At 39.8% G+C, this 24087-nt stretch overlaps 1 long non-coding RNA gene and 1 pseudogene across 2 annotated transcripts in view; both read left to right on the top strand.

Moving 5' to 3' along the window:
* LOC110350329 (uncharacterized) overlaps positions 1-24087 on the top strand; it is an 89279-nt gene that overhangs the window by 11987 nt on the left and 53205 nt on the right. For both annotated transcript variants that reach the window (XR_002396814.2, XR_002396812.2), the window contains exons 5-6: positions 2346-2437; positions 6019-6094. This is a non-coding gene — a long non-coding RNA (uncharacterized LOC110350329). The remainder of the gene's footprint in view (positions 1-2345; positions 2438-6018; positions 6095-24087) is intronic.
* LOC147824066 (CBY1-interacting BAR domain-containing protein 1 pseudogene) lies at positions 19071-20013 on the top strand (annotated as a pseudogene).

Below are 24087 nucleotides of genomic sequence, written 5' to 3'. Positions count from 1 at the left end.
ATCAATCCTAAAGAAAGGAACAAAATAATAAATATTTTGATCTTACTGTTTTGACCCACTGTTTTGGACTTCCATATTGATTCCTAGATATTTTTTTCTGCATTAATGAATACAAATATTTAAATTAAGAGTTAAATCTGAACTGATAAGTTTTTACTGAAAAAGCTTTCTCAAGGATTAATTTTTGTTAATCCAATTCTTTGATAACATTTATGTAAAAAGTTAAATGGAGTTTATTTTTATGTCAGTAAAAGTTATTTTTAATTATTATCAGGATCAATTGTTTTCTGATGTGATTTATTTATTCTGACTCAACTTTTACTTGTATATTTTATGCATTTTTTGGCAAAAATTATTTTTACCAAGTTTATTTGTCAGGTCAAATTTAATAAATATATAAAGACTTGATTTTTTTCATCCACTTTCAGGCAATAAGTATTTTAAATCAGGTTAATTTTAGAAGCTATAGATTTTGTTTTAAAAAAATTATTTCTTGAATCTGTTTCCAACTTTTAATTTTTTGGTTTTCACCCACAACAAATTTTACACAGTTCTAAGCAGTGTTAATTTTATCCTGTGTTGATTGTTGCTTCCAGTAATGTTCAATAAGAATTAAGTAAGAGGATGGTAGTTAATAAGTTCTTATTGGAGCAGTTGGCTAAAAACATAATCATAAGAATCAAATGCAGGATGGAATCAATGCATAAGGTCAAAATGTCTTGCACCTGACTCTCCCTGCTTCTCATCAGTCTACCCTGATGCCTAAGTCCAATAACCCATTTTGTACATTCAGTGAAGCCTGCGGGAAAGATCCTTTTCTTTTCTTTGACACATGCCAATTTCACCAATAGGTAGTGGAGGAAGTGGGAGTGGGAGCCAGGAAGGAAAGCATCTGAGAAACAAATGACTGCTTCATTATGACAAAATCCCAGAACAAAACACAAATTTACGTATCCTCTGGACAATAAATGGCCCAGTGTGACTATTCCCAGGTTACAAAGTTACTGGATTTGCATTTCTTTAATTCATCACAAAACTTATGAGAAGCATATGAAATTAATAGAGAAGGAAAGAGATTATTACGAGCATTTTAGAAGTCTAAAATTTGCAGAGTTGGAGTAATATGCAAAGACTGACAAGTGTGAAGAACAGATGCTATAAATTGTATTGGAAAGAACAGGAATGTAGGGTCAAAAGACTTGGTTTCCACTCCCAGAGTGTTTTCTTTCTCATTTGGGGGATGTAGGACTTTTTACTTGGTATTCTTGTGTATTAGTTTCCTCATCTACAAAACTCTAAATGCCTCACAGAGTGCTGGTGAAGTTTAAGAAGCATACAAATGCCCTGGCTAATGTGGAGGGTAAATCATATGGCAGTTATTATTCAATAGTGTTCATGAGCTTGGAAAATGAACCTCTTTTCCTTTTAATAAAGAAGCATCCTCTCCCCTCTTCTCTTCTCTTTCCTCTTTCTTACCATACTTGTTCCTCCTCTTATTCTTTCCTTCCCTCATTGGAAGTCACACCCAACAGGGCTAACCACACTAGAGAGATCAACCTTATAACTTACCATGAGGGCTTTGGGTCACATGGAATCAGGTGACCTAGCAAATGAGTTCATCCATGTGGACAATCAGTCAGTCAATCAATCATGCCCTTATGTAATGAACCCTCAATAAAGTTCCAGACAGAGAAATTAAGGTGAGCTTCTTGGGTCAGAAAAACTCTCTATGGTTGCATATTGATGTTGGGACAGTAATGCCACATGGAAACAAAGGAGAGCTTCATGTCTGAGACTTTCTTAGACTCTTCGCTCTGTGTCTCTTCCTTGGCTGTTTCCCTATAATACCTGTAGCAATATAAAAGGCTTCACTGAGTTTGTGAATCTTACAGTGAATTATTGAAATTCATGGTGGTTTAGGGGTGATCTCTTCCCCCTAATTTTGTCATTGGACCCAACTACTTGACTTTCGGGTCAGAAGTCTTAGGCAGCATCAGCAATCTGCAGGATTGTGTCTTTACAAACCTTGCAGTTTGACTAACTCCATTTACCATCTCTGCTATTTCTCCCCTAAATTCTGAAAACCCTTGTGTTATCTTTAGTGATGTCTAGAATAGCAGAAAGAAATGAAACAATTTTCAGGGATTTGTTTTGACCTGTAGGTGAAATGCATTTGAAATGGTATAGTGTAAGTTCCTTCAGAGAGACATAAAGAAAGGTTTACTTATATTATTTATATGGCTAATCCACTCAACAAATGTTTGTGTGGCTCTTACCACTGGCCAGGCATTGTTCTAAATGCAGTATGTGAATTCATTTGGTGTTGATAATTTTTGTTGAGGCAGATTGCATTACTACGACGACGACGACGACGACGACGACTACTACTACTACTACTGCTGCTGCTGCTGCTGCTACTATCATCATCCTCATATAAGTAAGCATCTTGATTTTTTTCTAAAAGTTTAAGTATTATTAAACTTTCCCATTGTAAAAAAATGAGCGTTTAGCTTTCTTTCACATCCAAAAACGGCCCCTTGAAGGCACACACACATGCACATTTACATGGAATTTACAATCCCCAATTTGCCCAATATATTTGACTTTGAGTTAGATCAGTGTCTACATTATTATATCCATACAAAAGCTATTCACAACAGAGCACTGTTGTACCTGAGAGGAACAATTTAAAAGAAGGAAAGGTTTATTTTAGCTTTAACATTCATCTTTAACTACCTGACATTTTATTTTCTCAGCATTTATAATTTCTTCATTTCTTCATTTGTTTTTATTTTGTTTTTTTAGTCTTTGCATTCTGATCACTTATTCACTCCTACAATTTCCTTCCATGGCACAAATCTTTTCTTGGTATGTATAAATACATGAAGTATTTTGTGATCTTCATCCTCTTGAAGGAATGTTTCTGGGAGATCTTTGATATGCTCTAAAGTGAACTGGTTGGCTTCTAAGTCTACTGTATGATTTTCATATATCTCTCTTCATCCTCTGTCATATACTTATGAGTTACTTCACAACAATGTTTTTTTTTAATGAATGAACAAGTATTTCATATTTATTAATGCATCAATTCAATGCCTGTATTTCTAGTAAAATGACAATTGTCAGAAAGAAAAGTTTTAGGATCCCCACATTGAGTTTGCAGTCTATTTCTTCAGGGTCATCTATAAAGATTATTAACAATGATTTCCATTCCTTTTTTTGTATTAAATTCTTTTATTGGTATATTTTAGGTATACAACACAATTACATTTCTCATTGGGAATTTTACCTTTATATAATGCATCTTGGTTCTTATTTTTCCCCATTCCTAGCCCTCCCTTCACGCCCTCCACCCTTCCCTATTTACAAAGACTTTATTTCCACTTTTTCCATTTCTCATCATTTTTTCCTTTCCCTTCTTTCCTTTCCCCTGTGCCTCCCACTACCTCTACAGCTTTGGACCTTTTATTCCTATTTTACATTATCGATTATTCATCCTAATAATTGGTACATTTTAGGTATACAATATAATGACATTCATCATTGGAAATTTGCACCTTTACATAGTCTCTCTTGGTTCTTGTTTTTCACCCTTGCCCAGCCCTCCCTTCAACCCCTCCAGCCCTTCCTATTTACAAAAATTTTGTTCTTATTTTTCCATTTTTTCATATTAATCCCATTCCCTTCTATCCTTTCCCTTAGCCCTCCCACTTCCTTCCCCTTTGCCCCTTTTCTTCCTATTTCACATTACCTATTATACATTTAGTCCTTATTTACACTTTCAGTTTCTCACACCAGAGAAACTATTCAGTATTTACACATCTGTGTCCTATTTATTTCACTTAAGAGTATGGCCTCAATGTGCATCCACTTAGCTATAAATGTCTCTAATTTCTCATTTTTTATGGCTGAGTAGTACTCCATTTTATAAAAAAACCACATTTTCTTTATCCAGTCTCCAGTCGATGGGCATTTGGGCTGTTTCCAAGTTTTAGCTATTACAAACTGTGCTGCTATGAACATGGGTGCACATATATCACTGTGCTATGATTCTTTTAATTCTTTGGGGAAGATCCCCAGCAGTGGAATAGCGGGGTCAAATGGGATTTCCAGTCCTAGTTCTTTGAGGTATCTCCATACTGATTTCCACAGTGCTTGCCCCAGTCTACACTCCCACCAGAAGTGGAGCAGGGTTCCTCTTTCCCCACAACCCTGCCAGCATTTGTTATTGGTTGATTTCATGATAGCAGCCAGTCTTTCTGGAGTGAAGTGGAATCTCAGCATTGTTTTCATTTGCATCTCTCGAATGACCAGTGATATTGAACATTTTTTCATGTATTTATTTGCTATTTCTACTTCTTTGCCTGAGAAATGTCTGTTCATTTCAGATGCGCATTTTTGGATTGGGTCTTTAAATTTGGGAAGTCTGATCTTTTTAAGTTCTTTATGGATTCGAGATAGTAGACCTTTGTCTGAGGAAGAGCAGGTGAAGATTTTTTCCCACATTGTGGGTTGTCTCTTCACACTGCTGGTGGTTTCCCTTGTTGTGCAGAAGCCTTTTAATAAGAAGAGATCCCATTTGTTGATTGTTTGTGCTAGTTCATGGGCAACTGAGGTTTTGTTCATAAAATCTTTTCCTACACTGATGTCTTCAAGGGTTCTACCTAACCTCTGTTCCAAACTTCACAACAATGTTATACTTTAGGTCTTAAATGTTATCCAAGGCTCATGTGACAAAGGCTTGGTCCCCAGCTAATGGCACTGTTGGGAGAAGGTGGAACCTTTAGGAAGTGGAGCCTAATGGACAGAATTTAGGTCAATGAGAGTGTATTCTTGAAAGGGATGATGAGACCCTGGCCTCTTCTCTGAATTTGCTTCCCAGCTGCCATGAAGTGGGTGATTTCCTTCACCATGAGCGTCTACCATAATATACTGCATCACTACAGGGCCAAATGCAATAGGGCCAAGAAACCTCTGCAACCATAAGCCAAAATAAACCTTTCCTCCTTTTAAGTTATTTCTTTCAGGTATTTTGTCCCAGTGACAGAAAGCTGACTAACACAGATAACGAGACAAGTTCTGAGAAAAGCATCATTAGGTGATTTCATCATCATTGTGGGAACTTACAGGAAGGAAGTGTGAGTGTACTTACAATATAAGACAGCAATGACAGATGTCTATAGGTGATATAATCTCAGGTGACCACTACCATATATGCAGATTGTCCTTGACCAAAATATCATTGTGGGATATATGACGATTATTCCCATTTGTGTGTGGATCTCATCCTGGGTCTCACATCTTCTTTATTTACTTTCTCAATTTAGGGAAGCATTTTGCCAGTTGGGGTCTAGTCAAGAAACAGGAAACACACCAATTATTTCAACAGAGATGATTTCATATGGTAAAGCAGGCAAACACCGAGGAATCACATAAGTAGTAACTCAGGAAATAGGCACAACCACTTTGACAGGGAGAACAAAATAACTGAGAAGGCTGGAGGGGGATCCTGTAAAGTTGGAATCCAGACTACTGGGCAAAGGAGTATTGCTCAGCTGGGATTTCTGTCTTGGCAGCTTAGAAGGATACTGCTGGGGCTCAGGCCTCCACTGATCAGGTGCCAGCCTATGCTGTTACTGCCAACTGGAACTAACTGGTCTACCAGGGAGAAGAATCATTGTTGGTATGAAACTGACAGAAACAGGAAATAAACAGCCAGGAACACTTTCCTTCTTCCTCCTCCAGTCTCCCTTGGTCCCCGGTGCCTCCATGGGAAGAGTTAACTATGGAACCTGCTGAGAATGCAGAAATATGACCTGCAGAGTGTTTCCCCAGCATGACAAAGCCATACAAAGAAGACCAGGAGTTAATGTCTTTAAAGCCTGAAAGACATTAAGAAAGTGCCCTCACTACTGGATTATGTTTCCTGATAGCTTCTTGATAAAGAGGGCATGGTGGGGAGGCTTTATTTTGCTTTTGTTTTGTTGTTTTTCATGTTTGAAAATTTTACCTCCACAGGTGATTTGAGCATTTCTCCCTCGAAATGCTCCTGGAAATTCTCCCCTCTTCTATGTTCTACTGTTATCCTGAGAAGGTCAGTGCCATTTTCTTTTTATTTCTTTGATACTAATTTATTCTACTCTCAAGTTTGTATAATCCTTTTGAAATCCTGTAATATTTCAAGATAGCTTTAATGGTTTTTTTTTTTTTTTTGGTACCAGGGCTCAAACTCGGGTCCTTGCGCTTGCAAGGCAAGCGACGGAACCACTGAGCTAAATCCCTGGCCCTTTAATGGTTTTTGTTAGTTTTTGGTACCGGGGATTGAACTTGGGACCTTGCGCTTCCGTGGCAGGCGCCGGAACCACTGAGCTAATTCCCCCGCCCTGGATTTAATGGTTTATATCTAAATGTTACCCCACCCCAAAACCTCGCATGATCATAAGTGCTGCTTTTGGGAGGTGACTGAATTATTGAGGTTTATAGATGACTTATTAAGAGGTAAGTTCTTATCAGAAGAGGTAGGTTACAGTGGGCATGACCTGGAAGCACTTATCTTTTTCCCTGGCTGCTTCTTTGCTCTGTTTCCTGGAGAGCAGACCCTTCCACCATACGTTTGGCCTTGGAGCCAGTCAACTGTGGACTGAAATGTGAGCCAAAATAAACCTCTCCTCCCTCAAGTGTGTGTCAGATATTTTGTCCCAGTAACAAGAAGAGTGACTAAGACAATGACATACCTCACTGCGGGCCGGCTTCATTGTTTTGAATTGTCACCTGGGAGATCTAGATATTTGTGTCCTTCAGTTCTGAGAATTTTTCTTTAATTACTTTTTCAATGACTGATTCTTTTGTTTTCTCTTTTTTGATGTTGGACCATTGGACCACTCAGTTCTGTTTTCTGATTTTCTGATCCTTCAATCTTATTTCTTTTGCTCTAATTTCTGCAAGATTTCCCCACCCACCTTTCATTTTCAGAACTTCAGCTGGGTGTGCCATTTCTACTGTCATATGCTAAACTTCCAAGAGCATGTTATTCTCTTTAATGTTCCTTTTTTATAGCATCTTGTTCTTTTTCCATGGAGCTAATATTTTCTCTGCTTTCCAAAATTCTATTAATAGTGGTTGTTATTACAATTTTCTCTGTTCTTAGTGTTTTCTCAAATTTGCCTTTAGCTATTTAACCTAATTAGATCACTATTCTAATTTAAAAAATATGTTGTCTATAATTTTGTCCCCTTTAAAAATAACTATTGTTAGCAGTAGCTTCTTTCTTTCTAGATCCATCTTGAATTTCTTTCAAAATCCCAAGCTTAGTGTGAACTTAGCACTCATATTTTTGTTGGCAAACGTGCAGGAGTCTGCTTGCAATAGGCACTCATGTAGCTCTCTTATGTGCAAATGACTCAGGGCTTACATTGTGTACTTAACCACCCACCCCATAACCTCTAAGGTACTGACATCAATTACAGTTTTATTAATCTTTGTAATATCCTCTATCTTGAACACAAATAATTTTTTTTCCTTGGCTGAGAGCCAGTGTTAGAGATATGACCAAAATGTGCCTTGTCATAAATAGGGGTGTCTAAACTATGTGTGTCATATTCCCAGTAAGGGGCTAACCTCACACTCTGATCATCTCTGCCACATCAGTTGATACTTTGTTAAACCCAAGAGGAAATATTAGGAGGATGTTGTGTGTTGTCTAGCACCAGATTATTGCATTAATAATGTTCCAAGTATGCCGTTTATTACAATAGTAATTAACAACAACAACAAAACCTTTATATGCCGCTGAGTTCTCTGAAATATACTAAATAATTATGGAATAATCACAGCTTTTCCTTCCAGAAAGGGCCTTTAGAGATCACTGGATTCAATCTTCTCCTTTCACATTTGGAGTAACAGCATGGGAGTCAATGATGTACTCCAGACCTTACAGCTGAGGCCTGCACATGGCCCAGCCATTCCTTGCCTCTGGCCCAGCCCTAGCTCTACCTCACTGCCCTCCCTAAAGGAGCCCTGGTTAATGCTGGTGCATGGAGACTGACCCCATGTATGCTGCTGCTCTGCAAGGCAGGGTGGGCTTCCCAAGAGTGGCTGCTTGCTTGTGCACCTGCAGTCAGGGCCTAATAGGAAGCCTGTGTTATGGAGAATGTGGCACAAGCAGACTATCCTCCCTCTTCATCAGAAAGGTTCCCTGAGCTGAGCTCTGCTGCACCAACTTGAACCCCACCCACTCACATTTGCAGTGGTGGTTGATGCACCCCCAGACTTCATTCCTAGATATTCCAGCTCTTCAAAGCAAATCATGTCTAGGCCAACATGTTTCTCAATATTGGGTAATTATTTTAAAGAATGGCTAATGAAAACCTTTCCCGAGCGACCTCAATGGCTTCTTACTGCCTCTCTTAAATTGTGCATTAGGCTGCAGAGCAATTATAAGGGAAGGTATGGTACCTGCAGCTTTGTGGGAGACTGTACAAAGGCTGGACCCATGCAAGCCAATGCACCTTTTCTTCACTTAACAGCCAGAGCTGAAGTTTGTAGCAACAGAAAAGCTCCTGCAGGACTGATGTCCCTAACCCTGGGTCTTGTACTTAGGAACTTTCTTGGACAGAAGAAGTAAGACAGACAAACATGATTCCTGGATGTGCTCTGGTAACTTACTTCTGAAAGACTCAGTGGGCAGCAGGGCTTGGCCTGTAATTGGCAGTGCCAGGCTCCTGCTTGTGTCCTCCATGTTGCTGTGGCTTTTCATTTTTGTGGAATGACTATATCTCAATTCCTAATTTCATGGTTTCCTTTGCTATGAATAATTAGAAAGGAGAAGAATCTAAAATAAATACAGTAAGACTGCTTGTTTTGACCAAATTGGCAATTAATTAATTCCACATGCTAAAAGTTGCAATCAACATCTGCAGCAAGAGCAGCATCTTCTGGATGATCAGAGGAAATGAAAAGGAAAAGATGGATCACGGTCTGAGATCATGATGCATAGGTTTCTTTGCTGGGTGTCCAAGGACTGTGTTGGTTTCCAGGTTGTACATAAGCAACTGTCAGAGAGCACGAGGTACTCAGTACTTGTCCATGGAAGAGTTGGGAAAAGCTTTACTCATTTCTGTCTTCAAATGGGAGATAGAGTGGAAATGTCAACACCTGCCATATTTTAGGAGTGGGACAAAGGCCACTCCCATTCTGTTCATGCGTATGCCTTTCCAGAGAACTGCATTTGCAGCAGCAATTCCTTTGGGCCTGCCTTTCCTATAGCATGAATGGATGAGGGCACAAGGGTCATATTGAAATAGAGTTGAGAATGGAGACCAGCAAGGCAAGTATGCTGAAGAGTAGCTACATCAATGTGGCTATTGTGTCTAACATGGGGCCACCCCTTGCAACTACCTTCATTAGTTTCATTAGTATCTGGTGCATCTCCTTGTAAAATGTCTGTTTTAATTCACAATCTCAATAGCTTAGTATGGAATAGACCCCCCCCCCCATTTCCCCCCTTTCTCTCCCTATTTCAGTCCAGCCCAGCCCACTCCATCTCCTTCTCTCTTCATGAGGCAGGGGATGCTCATTCTCCAGGCCTCTACATTTGGGCCAGGGACAGTGATTCTCCAGCCTTACTGTCTGCCCTGTTCAAGCTGTGTGGTAGCTATGTGCTCTCTCTCTCTCCATGTGTAGCAGCTGCTGCATGATGTGTACAATTCTTGGGGCCAGGACTTGTCTTTTCTTTCATTTGTTTTACTTTCTGTAGTCTTTCTTAAATGAACAAAATCTTGGCACATAGCCTATCTTTAAAAAAAGGGTCTGTTCTGGTTTCCATTTCTGAGAGAATTTTGGCAGTGGAAGTCACTAGTGCTGGATATTTTACTGCATTTATCCATCAAGGACCGTGGATGTGGAAACAGTCCTATCTAGATAAACCCTCACAGCCATCACTGTTCACAAGGTATCATTTTGAAAGAAAGGTTTTTCTAACCCCAAGTGGAGTAGAAAGAAAACTATGAGAAATCAACGAGGAGAAAAATTCAATGACCAAGAGGAACCATACACTTTTCTGGTTCATAAAAGTACTCATTTGTAGTCAGACATGATAAATTTGATTATATAAGTCAGGAATCCATTGTTTTCAAATCCAGATATTAAACTCAGACTATTTTAACTAAAATATGGAAATTTGATTTCAAGATTTTTGGTTCTCTCAAAAAATCCAGGGAATAGTTAAAGAATCTAGCTGTAGAAATAGCAGAGATGCAGATGGGCCTCCAGTAATACCGGAACAGCCTCCCTTGGTTTTCTGTAGATAATACCAAAGATGACATGATTTCCCGCTTTACCACTGGGAAGAGACTTACTGAATTCTCTCAGTGTCAAGTCCCAGTATGCTGGGTGGGACTTCCTGATCCAGGTTGGCATGCGTGCTCACCCCTGGAATGATCGATTGTACCTAGAAAAACGAGAAAGATGGGACACTAGACTGGGCTGGTGTGGATCTAGTGCCAGCCTCTAGCCATCAGCTATGGACAGCGAGTGTGTGTGGGGTCTCCCTGTACTCACATGGAAGTTCCCATGTTAACTATGTGGCTGGTGGAGGGACTGAGCAGAAAATACCACAGGTGTCATCTACACAGTTCAGCACTATTTAGAGAAATGCCCTTTGTGTGCTTGTTTTCCTTACAACTTTGCTGATTGTAGGAAAATAATGTTCCCTCAACTCAGTGTGGAATGGAACCCACATTTGCCTTTGTGCCTGGGGGCTATTTTTGGCTCTACAAGTTTAGGCTCACACTCTCCCCAGAGTGAACTCCGATGGCATTACATACTGACCTTTGTAAGAATCACATACAAATGGATGTTAGCCAACATCATGGTTTGGAGAGTATTGTGTTTCTTCTAATTAAAGGCTCTTAGGCAGCAGCTGGGTTGAGGAAATGCTTGAATCAAAGATCAGCATCTTATAGCATGCTGATTTTCAGTGAACTGTGAGCGGGAATTCATTGCCACACACCTCTTCCTGCCACTTGTGAGATATCCTCTCTGCTGTTTCCATCTTAAGAGTTGCCAGTGTGGTATTTTCAACACACTCCATTCATTCCCTCAAGACTATAAAAACAAAGACTGCCACATTGATAATAAGGCTTTGAAAGCTTCTCATTCCCAATTTATATGTTACCAAGGTGACTTGTTAATAATTCCTGACTTGACTTCTTATTGTGGAAATCACTGCAAACAATGCAAAATTCCAATTAAATCCAAAGGAATACTGGTAAAAGTTTTTCCACTCTGAAGGGAGAATTTGTAAGAACCCAATCATGTAGAGAATTCTAAAATATGTAGTAGGATTAGAAAGAAATACAGTTGGGGATTTCCAGCCACCCCCAGCTTGCATACACAGGAATACAATCACACATTTGAGGAGGAAATGGACAATCAGAGGCATGTGAATCAACAAATGGCTTGTGAAAATATTATGTAACATAAGAAATGATAAAAAAATGTTCTTTAAAGACATGGAGAAAACATGTTAGGAAAAAAAACCCAGCTGCAAGATTCCAAAGTAAATCTTTAAAAGCACCTGTTTTGTGTTCTCAATAATACTTCCAAAATTGTGTCCTCTATCAAACAAAAGAGGAAAAAGAGGATAAGACAACAGACTAAGATGAACAGACTAAGATGAAAAGGGAGCTATTCAGGGTGTAGAAGAGACTAAAAAATTCAATGAGATTTGAAAAAGGTAATAAAGAAATTTATGTGCTTCATACATTTTAAAATTGATATAATTTATATAGTCACAAAGGATTTACTTTCTAGTATATTATAAACATTAATATTTAAAAAAATATATCATCACAACTTAAAATGTGTCCAAGGTTATCTAAACACCTTATTTTTGAATGATTCTTACCTACTTACATACATGAACAAGCTCATCTTTAATAGTTATCCTTAACTTTTAAAATAGTTCCTCAGATGTTCAGCACATATTCTTATTCTCTGTAGGAGTCATATTGATATATTTAAATATGGATTTAAAAATCAATTTCAGTACTTAAATTTAAGCTTTAATAATGTTCTGTGAGAAGGTTTAAAGTCCACTTTCTTAGCAAATTTCAAGTATACAATATATTATTAACTGTGGACACCAAGTTGTACATTGTATCTCCAGAACTTACTCATCTTGTAGCTGAAATTTATAAACATTGACCAGTGTTTCCTTTTTTCCCCTCACATCTCCCAAGCTCCAAAATTATGGGAGGTGATGGATATGTAAATTATCTTTATAGTAGAAATCATTTCACAATATATACACACACAGAAACAATATTTTAATCCAAAATATGTGTAATTGTCAATCATACTTCAATAAATCTAGAAAAATTTTTGTGACCATAGGCTGTAAATGCTCTATAAATTTTAGTTTGAACTGTAATTACAATTGCTGATATCCAAGTAATTAAAATGATGTAAATTATCTCATTCTGATAAGCAGTTATTAACCATAAGAAGTTCCAATTTATTGGGAATACATTTCTTTATTATTTGTTAGTTTTTTGAGACAGGGTCTCACTATGCAGTTCAGCCCAGCCTGGACTCACTATGTAGCCCAGGCTGGCCTTGATCTCATGGCAATCCTCCTGCTTTAACCTCCCTAGTGTTGGGTCAGGGATACAATTCTTAATGAGATGTTTAGGGATATTTATCTCTTGTTTAGTCAGTTTGTATGGTCATGTGTGAACTTTACTGTTAAAACGAGACATTCTATTCTCCATAACTACTTTATTTTTATAAATGAAAATGCAGAGAAAATTTTTCATGTAAATGAAATAAAACTTTATTATATTAATGCCATATATTCTTTGAATTCTTTATGACTCGTATACCAAGGTCACATAGCTACCAAACATCAAAAATGATGTTAATTACTCAACAATTGATAAATCTACAAAGTCTTCTTGTAATTTTTCTAAAAGCAAAGAATTAGAAACCACATGATAGCTGATAATCTGTGCTACCCAGTCACTTGACACTTTCATTTCATTAACATCCACATCGTTTCAAACTGGTCCTTTCTCTGGCACTCTGGATGTTTTTCTACCCTGCCTTGTTCATTTTTGCTGTATAAGAGACAACCTCAAGCTCAGAGGTACAAAACACCCACTTTGTCATGTGGGCAGACTCTGTGGTCAGGAATTGGTCAGGGAATCAAGAGTGTGGCTGAGCCCTTCTCCTTACATGTGGTGCCTCAGCTGAGAGAAATCAAAGGCATGGTTGACTCCACTAGTAGAGACCAGAATTACCTAGAAGCTCCTTGTCTGAGACCAAACATAATACCACAGGCGAGGTAATTTATAAAGAGCAGAATCATTTGTCATAGTTCTGGAGACTGGGAAATCCAAATTTAAGAGTGCCTGGTGAGGGTGCTCTTCCTGTGCTCTCACAAGGGAAGCAGAGGACAGAAGGGCAAAAAAATGGTGGTGAAGGATGTGTTCTTATGTCATTGAGGAATATAATAGATGAAACCCACTTCCTGTTGCCCTTTTGTAAGGGCCTTAATGTCATCCATCAGGACTTTGCCTTCATGACTTAACTTCTTTCTTTCTTTCTTTCTTTCTTTCTTTCTTTCTTTCTTTCTTTCTTTCTTTCTTTCTTCATTTAAAGACAGGGTCTTGCCATGTGGTCCAGGCTGGCCTTGAACTCACTATGGAGGCCAAGCTGGCCTTAAACTCATGGCAGTCCTCCTGCCTCAGCCTCGAAAGTGCTGGGATTACAGGCATGTACCACCATGCCTGGCATAACCACTTCTTAAAGGTGCCTAAAACTATCATTTTGGTGATTATGTCTCACCCTATGAATTTTGGGAAGGACATCATCATTCAAACCAGCAGTCCTCTTCTTATATGTCCAGTGACTGGGCTGGAATGACTTAAAGGCTGGGCTCAGCTGAAACTGTCCACCCAAGGGTCCACATATGACCTGTCCATGTGGCTTGGACTACAGTGTCAATGCCTCAGTGGAGTCTGACTTCTTACAGCAACCAAGGCTCCGGAGCAAGTGTTCCAGTGAGCAAAACAGAAGTTGCATTGCCTTTTGTTGCTGTTTATTTTATTTTATTTATTTATTTATTTTGAGACAAGTTCTCACTATATACTTCAAATTGGCCTTGGACTCACTGTGTAGCCCAGGCTGGTCTTGAACTCAGAGCAATCCTCCTGCCTGAGCCTCCGGAGTGCTGGGATTACAGGCATGTGCCACCACACTCAGTTTGCATTGCTTCTTATGACCTTTGGAAGTCACATAGCTTCCCTTCTGCTAGACTCGGTTGGACCTAAGGGGACACCACCTGTCTATGGAAGGATTGCCACAGGACTTGCAGCCACTTTTTAGAAATCACTGCGGTGCCTATAATTCCAGCACTCTGGGAGCCTGAGACAGGAGGATTTCAAATTCACTCCCTGCCTGAGTGACTTAATAAGTTAGCCATGACTGTCTCAAAACAAAAAATAAAGAAAGAGCTGAGGTTGGATTTCAGTGTGAAGGTCCTGGGTTCAATTCTCAGTACTTAAAAAATATCATGACACCTCATTAATAGTTGAATTCAGTGAATAAATAAGAGATCTATAAAGTGACAGAAGGGCAATTGGAAGAGGGGAAGTAGAAAAGATGAACTTCATGATATCTTGACAATATGTTCTTTCCTAGGTATATCAGTTTTAGGAAGCCTTACGTGTAGAAGCTGGGATTCTGGAAACTAATTCCTTTAAAACAGTCTATACACATATCCACATTGGAGAGGCTTTCTATGCCACCAGGGGTATGTGTACCTTAGTTGGAAGATCAGTGCTGCAGGATTCTGTCTCAGCAATGCTGATTTAGGTAGTTTCTGGCAAAACTAAAATTATACAAACATCTCATTTTCAGTTGAACAATGGCAACAAGAGCAACAAACTCTATAAATGACAATGGACATAAAAATTGTGCTAAGTCAAGGAAGAAGGAAACCTAATATAGAATTTCTTTTTTGTAATACTCGACCTGAGATACAGGGCAGCAGTGAGTACAGGACTTTGAGTGAAATTGTCGAGAGTCAAGAATTCTGTACTCAGCAAATTTTTCTTTGTGAAAGAAATTTCAAGATAAGAAAGAGTCCCAAAACCAGATCATTTATATTCATTCGTACAATGAACAAACAACTGAAAATGCTAATGGAAGATGCACTTCAGGTGATCAAGAGAGTCTTAGATAATAGAGTCATGCAGGGATTGGAGGTGATGACTTTGGTGGTGTCTGCATAGCTTTTGATATTATTGATCCCCATTTAAAAATAGATCATGCGGATTGCAACCCAAAGTTTATGGATACAAAAATGAGCTGGCATGGTAATGACAAATCACCTGGGTTCATGCCATAAGATTGCATGTTACTCATCTGTGACAGAGAAAGTAGAGGGAACCTATGTGTAGGAGAATGCATAGCCCAAATCATAAAAGAAAATTTTTGATAGGTTAAAAATTATACATTAAGAATATATTAAAGTCTATGAAACAAGAGCAACAATAAACAGAGTTAAAATTGATGTCACAAACTACAAGACATTTGAATGTAATTTAAGAAAAAGTTGATACCAGATAAGAAAGAAATGTATGCAGCTCGAACAAAAACCTCATACATGTGCACAAATGCACACCAGTATATGAGATATGCTTTGTGGTAGCAAAACCATAGAACAATCTAAATGTCAAACACTATAATAGATAAGTAAAACTTATTATAGTCATACAATCAAATATTACACAGCACTTAAAAATATAAGACTATGTGTATAGCATGTATAAAATTTAAAAGGATAGCCTTCAGCAAAACAGTTGTAATAAAAACATTCAGTATTATACTTTTAATGTATACACAAACACATATACTAACAGTGTCATAAAATTAGAAAACATGGAAAAGAAGCAAAAGAAATTTTTGAAACTGTGATGAAAATTAGATGAAGGTATAACAAAAGTTCATCTATACCTATTATGCTATCTCTCCTTTGAAATAAGATCTGGATCAATAGTGACAAAAATATAACATTTTATAAATCTAGGTATATGTTGGTTAAACAATTATTTGATGTTATCATTCTTTGTAATTTTCTATATTTATAAACATTTCATAGTAAATCTGTCTTTATTGAAATCTATTTAAACATTCCCAATAGGAACAAATGTTTTCAGCAACTAAGTTGCACCCAGATAACTAATTTTCATTAACATTACTGAAGAGGGGGACCACAGCCTTCAGATTTGAGACAAGAAAGAGCATGATTTGGTCAGTTTTCTTCCTGATCACCATAGTTGAGAAGCATCGAACAGATCAGGAACCACTCTTCTAGGGAAGAATTTCCTATAGAGTGAATTCTTTCAGTAGAACCAGTGATTGCAAAAGTTTTAGGTCTGATTTTATTAAGAGGTCACTTGATTGTCTAGAAAAATAGGTCTTGTTAATAAATGGTCAATTCCTTCAGCAACAAATATTTACTGGAAATCTACATTGATTTTGGAGACACACAAAGAAACAGGGCATGTGAGATAGATGTGTAAGGAAGTAACTTTTTAATACCATGAAATTTTTATTGTTCTAACAGCTTGTATTCAAATTTCTCTCTGGAACTGAACTGTGTTATATAAATAATTTGATGTTCCTTTAAGTGGGAAATAACCTAACCCAAATAAAAGCTCTTCTTCATGAGAAAGTGTGAATTCTCCTTTGAAAGGGAGATTGTTGAGATGAGAGAATAGAGGGCCAGGCAGGGACAGAGGAGGACAAGGACATCAAAAAGATAGCAGAAGGTTAGACCCTGCATAGAATGAAGGCCCCAGAATTAGCCCTTGAATATCCAAAATGGATTTTAAGAACGTGCAGATATATTACAAAATTGTCCTTTGTTTCTCAGAATTGTGCAGTACAACCCCTCAGTATGATTTCCATATTCTTCTACAGTTTACTACAAGGATAAATGGTCTAAGGAAAGGGAATGTTTTTGTAAAAGTTGGAGATTCAGGCTGAGTTGCTATTTGGGTCAGAGTTGTCAGGAACAAAGACAGCATGAATGGCAGCTAGACCCCAGAGGCCAAGTTGACTGTGAACATGAAAGTTACCCCAGGGAATGAAAGAAATGTTGGGGGAGGGGATTAGATTCCCATTGTCTTAGAAATTGCAGGTAGGAGCCAGGGTTACCTAGGTTTCAAGAAGGCAGTAGCTTTTAAATTTCGTGTAATAATGGAAGTATATGACATATATTTGCTGGGAGGAGAAATATCTCCTCTTAGGAAATGTGTCCCTGTGGGAGCTATGAAGGCTTCAAATGGGATGTGATAGTTGATCTGGGTATTAAAGCATGCATATTTGTGTGCTGGACTGATGAAACGAGGAAAAACAGAAAGAATGGGATAGGTAAAGTCACATGATAATAATATACTAATTATGGACACAGACTTGGGAGAGATTGTTTAGTTTAAATTTCAGGTCTATCATTTGCTACTTATTTCACTGTGTTAAATTACTTACCTTTTCAATACCTCGATTACTCATTTTTATGAAATGGGGCTAATAATAGGATCTATCTTCAGAGAGTTGCTTATGATGATTAAATGAGTTTGCAGTACACAGTAAGCTCTCAATGTGTTAAGTATTTTTCTTACATTCAGGCAAAGATGAGTAGCTCAATATGACCAGTATCCCTAATGGCAGATTGTGAAGGCCTGATTTATCAGAGCAGTTAGAGACTTTCTTCTGTTATGTAGTTTTCAAAGAAAGATCAGAGTGAACTGTATAGGGCCATGGAACTATGATTGGAAGTAAGAGTGAAGCCAAGGAGAATAGTTGGGAGGTTTCTACACTGATCACTACAGCATAAAAGTTCCTCACCTAAGCCCGTGCTGAAGGAAATGAAGGAAGCCGTGTGCACACAGGAGTTAGCAATTTCCCATGGAAACTTGTCTTAGCCTCAGAATCCACAGTGGCTCTAGGCCAGAGTTCTCCAGTAGAAATATAAGTCATAATTGCAAGTCACATATGTAATTTTCAATTTTCTAGTAGCCACATTGAAAAAAGTAAAGAGAAGTACATAAAATTACTTTTAACAAATTTTATGTAAGCCAATATATCAAAATATTATTTCAGTCTGTAGTCAATTCAAAATGCATTAATGGTATATTTATGTTGTTCTTTTTTATAGTAAGCTTTAAAAATTTGGTAAGCATATTATATTTATATTACTTGTTGCTATAGTTTGGGTCTTGAATGTCCCTGAAAGGCCCTGTGTTGAAAGCTTCATCCCCAGCCTGACCCTACTGAGAGGTGCTGAAACCTTTAGGAGCTGGGGCCTAGTAGAAGGAAGTTAGGTTATTTGGGGGATCCCCTTGAAGGGAATATTGAGACCCAGCCCCTTCCTCTTCTGTTCTTTTGGCTTTCTGGCCACTATGAAGTGAACAAGTCTTCTCTATTATTCCCTTCCACCATGATGTATTATGACATTATAATCCCAAAGCAGCCAGGTCAAATGATTGTGGATTGAAACCTCTGAAACTGAGAACCCTGATAAATTCTTCCCCGTATTAAGCTGACTATTTCAAGTATTTTGTCACAGTAATAGAAAACTGTCTAACATACCTATAGATTCAGGAGAGTGCTCAACAGCATACACAACTAATAGCTATCAAACTAAGCAAGAAGACTTAATCTTTATGCCTTTTTTATACTCTTTCAGTTTAGAAACCCTCTAGAAGGTTTTTTTTCTGGCCTGAGACATAGGAGCTATTGCATTATTTGAGGGGTCCCTTAAACTGGTATGGCCAGCAATAGGCAGATTGAGCTAAAATTCCTCTGTGGTTTCTTTCACTCTTCATTATTTCCAAGTGGTGTGATGTTTTAAAGACTCTTTTACCAGTAGCTTGAATTTCAGAAAATTTGTCTTATTCCATGCAAAGTTGCAGGGCTTGCCCTCATTGTATCCCAACCCTGCAGTCACAGGCTCTAGGGATGCCTCATAAAGACTGAATTAGGGCTCTCGGGTGTGCGTGTGGCTCGTGCCCAGCATGCGTTGGGCGCCTGGGAGCCCCAGTCGTTGGGCTCCAGCCCCTGGCTCCTGGCCATTTGCGAGGCAAGATGTTAAGGCACACCCTGGAAAGCCGGGACGCTCAAACCAGACAACTGCGAGATGCTGTCACAAATGTGGAGAAGCATTTTGGGGAGCTGTGCCAAATCTTTGCTGCTTATGTGCGGAAAACTGCCAGACTGCGAGACAAAGCAAACCTCCTGGTGAATGAAATTAACATGTATGCCTCTACAGAGACCCCAAATTTAAAGCATGGCCTGAAAAATTTCGCTGATAAGTTTGCCAAACTTCAGGATTATCGACAAGCAGAGGTTGAAAGACTTGAAGCCAAAGTGGTTGAACCCTTGAAAGCTTATGGAGCAATTGTAAAACTGAAACGGGATGATCTCAAAGCAGCGTTAACAGCAAGGAATAGAGAAGCTAAGCAGTTAACTCAGTTAGAAAGAACCGGGCAATGAAACCTATCTGATCGACATGTAATTTCACAGGCAGAAGCCCAATTACACATAGCTCCAACAGATGTTACCTGAACAACTTGTCATCTGGAGGAAACTATTGACAATTTCGAAAAGCAGAGAATAAAGGATATCAAGAATATATTTTCAGAATTTATCACAATTGAAATGTTATTTGATGGCAAAGCTTTAGAGGTCTATACTGCTGCCTACCAAAATATACAAAAGATTGATGAAGATGAAGATTTAGAGGTTTTCCGAAATTCTCTGTATCCACTAGATTATCCATCTTGTTTAGATATTGTAAAAGCAAATTCAAAGTCACCTCTTCAGAGATCACTGTCAGCTAAGGGTGTATCTGGAACAGGACAAGTATCTACCGGTCGATTAAGAAAGGATCAACATGCAGAAGATGATGAAGATGAAGAGGTAGACTTTACAAAAGAAGAAAATTAATTTAAGTTAATTTCCACATGTCCATTTTCATCTTAAATGACTTGAAAACTTTATACTCACTTGATAAGGAAAACTTCAAATCAAAATCCTACCATAAATGCAATAATAAAGGAAATTTATGCTGACCCCCCCCAAAAAAGAAGACTGAATTAGCTTTTATGCAGACTAAAGAGTGACATGAAATTGTTAGACTAGCAATGATTTATATTGAATCATTTATTCAAAAATAAGAATTGAGAGCCTACTATGAGTCAGGCCCTGTGCTAAGATTTGAGGATACACTGGGGCTTTGGGACCTGATGCTTGTTCTCGAGGAGCTTCTAACTAGCTGGTAAAGGTAGAATCATCCGTGCCCAGGACACCTGGCTTTGGGGGCATGTACTGCATGACTCCTGGAAGTTTCTTTCATTTGGTTATTTAAATGCTTGTCCTTGTCAGGGTCACCTATTTGAGTTGCAGGCACATACCCTCCCAGTTGACATGGGCCACACTCTCTGAAAATCCCTCACAGTGGCTCCTGAAAAGATATCTCCATGTCCTCATGTCTAGAACTTGTGAATGTCATCTATTTTTTTTTTTTTTGAAAAAGGGTTTTTGTGGTTGTAAAAGTAAAGCTCTCAAGATGAGATCGTCATGGAAGAGGCAAAGACAGACACAGAAGAGGAGCTGTGTGAAGATGGAGGCAGAGACAGTAGTGATGTGTCTACAAGCCGAGGAGTACTGGCAACCACCACAAGTTAGGGCAGAGGCATGGAACGATTTTTCCCTTTGATCCTCCAGAAGGATTCACCTATGCTAACACCTTGAGTTTGAACTTCTGGTCTCCAGAACTGTAAGAGCATAAATTTCTGTTGTTTTAAGCCACTCTGCTTGTGGTAACTTGTTACAGTAGCCATAAGAAACTAAGACACCCCCCTTTTCCTTTAGATTTTTAGCTTTGGGGAAGTGGGGTGTTTTCATCAGTGCTGTCAAATATGCTTTTTTTTGGTACCGGGGATTGAACTTGGGACCTTGCGCTTGTGAGGCAGGTGGTGGAACCACTGAGCTAAATCCCCGGCTCTCTGTCAAATGTTTTAAACTGTCACTGGATTCCCGGTGCTAATCAAAATACCTAGATAAGCTGCCCAACAAATCTAAGTGCCTCATGTCATCAGCCACTCAGCAAATGTTTATTGAGGGCCTACTGTGTGTCGGGTGCTCTTTCAGGTGCCAAGGACACAGGGGGGAAAAGGAGACCAGTGTCACTGTCCTTAAGCAATTGTATCAGAGCTGACAGACAGACCACAAACCGGAATACCAAAATCCGACTCCCTCCTCCCAGCCCTTCCCTTTCTGGGCACTCCATGCACTGCTCCTACATCATTTTCCTTATAAATGAAGCTAAGGATGATCCTCTCTTTCTTTCAATTTTTGTGGGCTCTCAATTTTCTCACAGTTTGCTAAATTTTTGATGTCAAAAAAAGGGATTCTCACACTCAAATATTTTGGGAACCCCAACCCAATGAGACCAAGAGACTATGCTAATGCCTGCCCTGGAGAGGAGGAAGAGGGTGCCCTAATTTTTTCCTCCAGAGCTCTCACCCAGTGTTGCTCCATGAGAAACCTTTGCTTGTCTGGATGGACTCCTTGCAACACAGGACCACACCTCCCTGTCATCCACTTGCCTTTGACTCTTGCTTTCCTGGCCTGCTCCTTCCTCTCTTCCCTGCCTCCATTGCCAGATGCTGTCTGCTCTGAAACACTCTCTGATTTGCTCTGAGCTCCCAGAATTACACTCAACACCCCCTCAAAGTCATTAGGTCATTGTGCCTCAGTGTATGCATTTACATGCGCTTCTGGACAGTGAACTCTTTAAGGACACGAGCTAGTCTCATTTTCTTTGAGTCTCAGAGGCCTTCAGATAGTCACTCATAGCATTGACAGAATCACTGAATGACCAAAAGAAACGATCCTCAGCTGTGAAGTTATAAGATAGCGCTGGGTTGAAATGATATTGAAAAGTGTGATGTGACTAAGTTAGGTCATTTTGTCAAATGCAAGTTCAGGAAGCATTAAACTTAAACCAGAAAATAAAAAGGCTGAGCCAGTTTTCACATAGATCCTAAGACTTCTGAGTTGCTGGACTGGTGACAAGAACAAGAAGGGAGCCCCTCCTGCCCGGTCAGCTTCCTTCTCCCATCATCTTCCCTCCCAACCTTCCACCAGATCTAACAGGTGCTGCTTTCCCGAACAGGAAAGGTCCCTGCTGGATCTGAGCCCCACACTGCTCTCTCCTTCTCCCTGGGAAGGGGTGAGATGCTCTCGTCTCATCTGTCATTCGCTCCTGTCAACAAGCCTGCTGCTGGAAGCCTTGTGTGGCTCCGGTGGCTGTTGGGAAGTCCCTACAGTGTGGAAGCTGCTTGGAGTGAGTATAGGAGCTCACAGCCAGCAGGTGCTTAGCAGCCACAGAGCAGAGGAAACGACTGAGACGCCTTCCCCTAAGAGGTGATTTTACCAGAAGGAGGATGAATAGGCCGGAAACCATCCCGCCAGAAGGCCTCCTCCTGTCAGCTCCAAGCTGAACAAAATAAATGCGCCTTATCTGCAAGGGAGATTGGCTTCTGAGGGTCGATGCATCATGCAGAAGCAGGCTACTCCCTCCTTGCAGCGTCATTTGCTCCCTTCTTGCAGTGCCCCGGTCCCCTGGCTGCCTTCCCGCTGGCTGCCGAATGAGTTCAAAAGAGCAGAGGAGAAGGCAATGCCCCCTCTCTTCTCCTACCCGTCCAGCCTGGGGTGGGCCTGGCTTCAGGTGGGGGCAGCTGCTACATCCTCTGTGGTGAGTTTGCCAAGCCTGTTGGGTGGGCAGAAATGGCTGACCTCCAGATGCCTCGTTTGCCTCCATGCCCTCCACCTAGATGGCGCAGAAGAAGCCAGAATTCCAGCCTGCTTAGTCTTCGGATCCCCTTTCATCTCTGGTGGGAGGATCAGGAGAGCTGAAGGATCAACTGCTCTGGGGATGCAGAGGCATTGATCATGGGCTCCATCCAGCAGTGCTCGGGCTCCTCCCATGAGACAACAGGTTGGCCAGGAGGTGAGGGCAGAAGGGCTAATATTGAGCCAAGTGCTGGAGTTGGGAAAAGAAAAGAATGTAGGATACTTTGGGCTTCCTTCTTATGATGCTAAGCATCCCTTCAGTCCTAAAGGGATGGCCATGGCTGCCCACTATTTAGGGCAGAGAAAAGGAGGAATAGACAGCAATAAGAAAAGGATGAAAACAGAGACCAGAAGAGAGCAAAGGAACATAGAAAGGGTGGGGTGGGCTGAGGATTTAGCTCAGTGGTTTCAATGCCTGCTGCGCAAGGGCAAGGACCTGAGTCCGATCCTCGGTACCAAAAAAACCCCCCCAAAAGCCAAAAAACAAAAAACAGAGAAAAAGGTGGGGAGAGAAGATGTCACTTAATGGAGGTCCCTTAAGCAGGAAGCAGGGAGAAGGTGCTGTAAAAACAGGGTCTCTGCCCTGCTGACACCACTTTCCATTCTTTCTTCAAGTTCTATGAACACGTGCTGGGTTTGGAAATGCTTGGGAAATGCTTGTTGGCAGGGAAGGCTACTCCCACTCTAAGTCCAGCTTGAATCTGCCTTGTGAGGGTGGATGCCTGGGTTCTTGAACACAAAGCCTTCTGCAAAACTCTGAAGGATGTAACCCAACCCAGGATCCTGATCAACTATTGAGAGAGAAGTGATGGAGTAACAGCAGGCTTGAGTAGCTCTAGACTCAACTCTACCCTTTGCAGGCTGGGTGACATTCCATAAGTCACTTAGCTTCTTTGCATCTCAATGTCCTCAGTTAAAGATCACATGCCAGATGATTCCTAAGATCCTTCCTACCTTTAAAACTTCATAATATCTCGGCCGGGGATTTAGCTCAGTGGTTTCGTCACCTGCTGCGCAAGCGCAAGGACCTGAGTTCGATCCCCGGTAACAAAAAAACCAAAAAAACAAACAACTGCATAATATCTGATCATATATATAATTTGCTTAAAAGGTCTCCAATACTTCGTCCATTGCACTCACTTAGCTCAGATTGACAGGACC

Source organism: Heterocephalus glaber, unplaced genomic scaffold (assembly GCF_053883595.1).
Source record: "Heterocephalus glaber isolate CG9 unplaced genomic scaffold, H.glaber_assembly_v1.0 deba00001555, whole genome shotgun sequence".
Classification (NCBI taxonomy): Eukaryota; Metazoa; Chordata; class Mammalia; order Rodentia; family Bathyergidae; genus Heterocephalus; species Heterocephalus glaber.
Note: the sequence above shows the minus strand (reverse complement) of the source record. Positions and strands in the feature narration are given on the sequence as shown.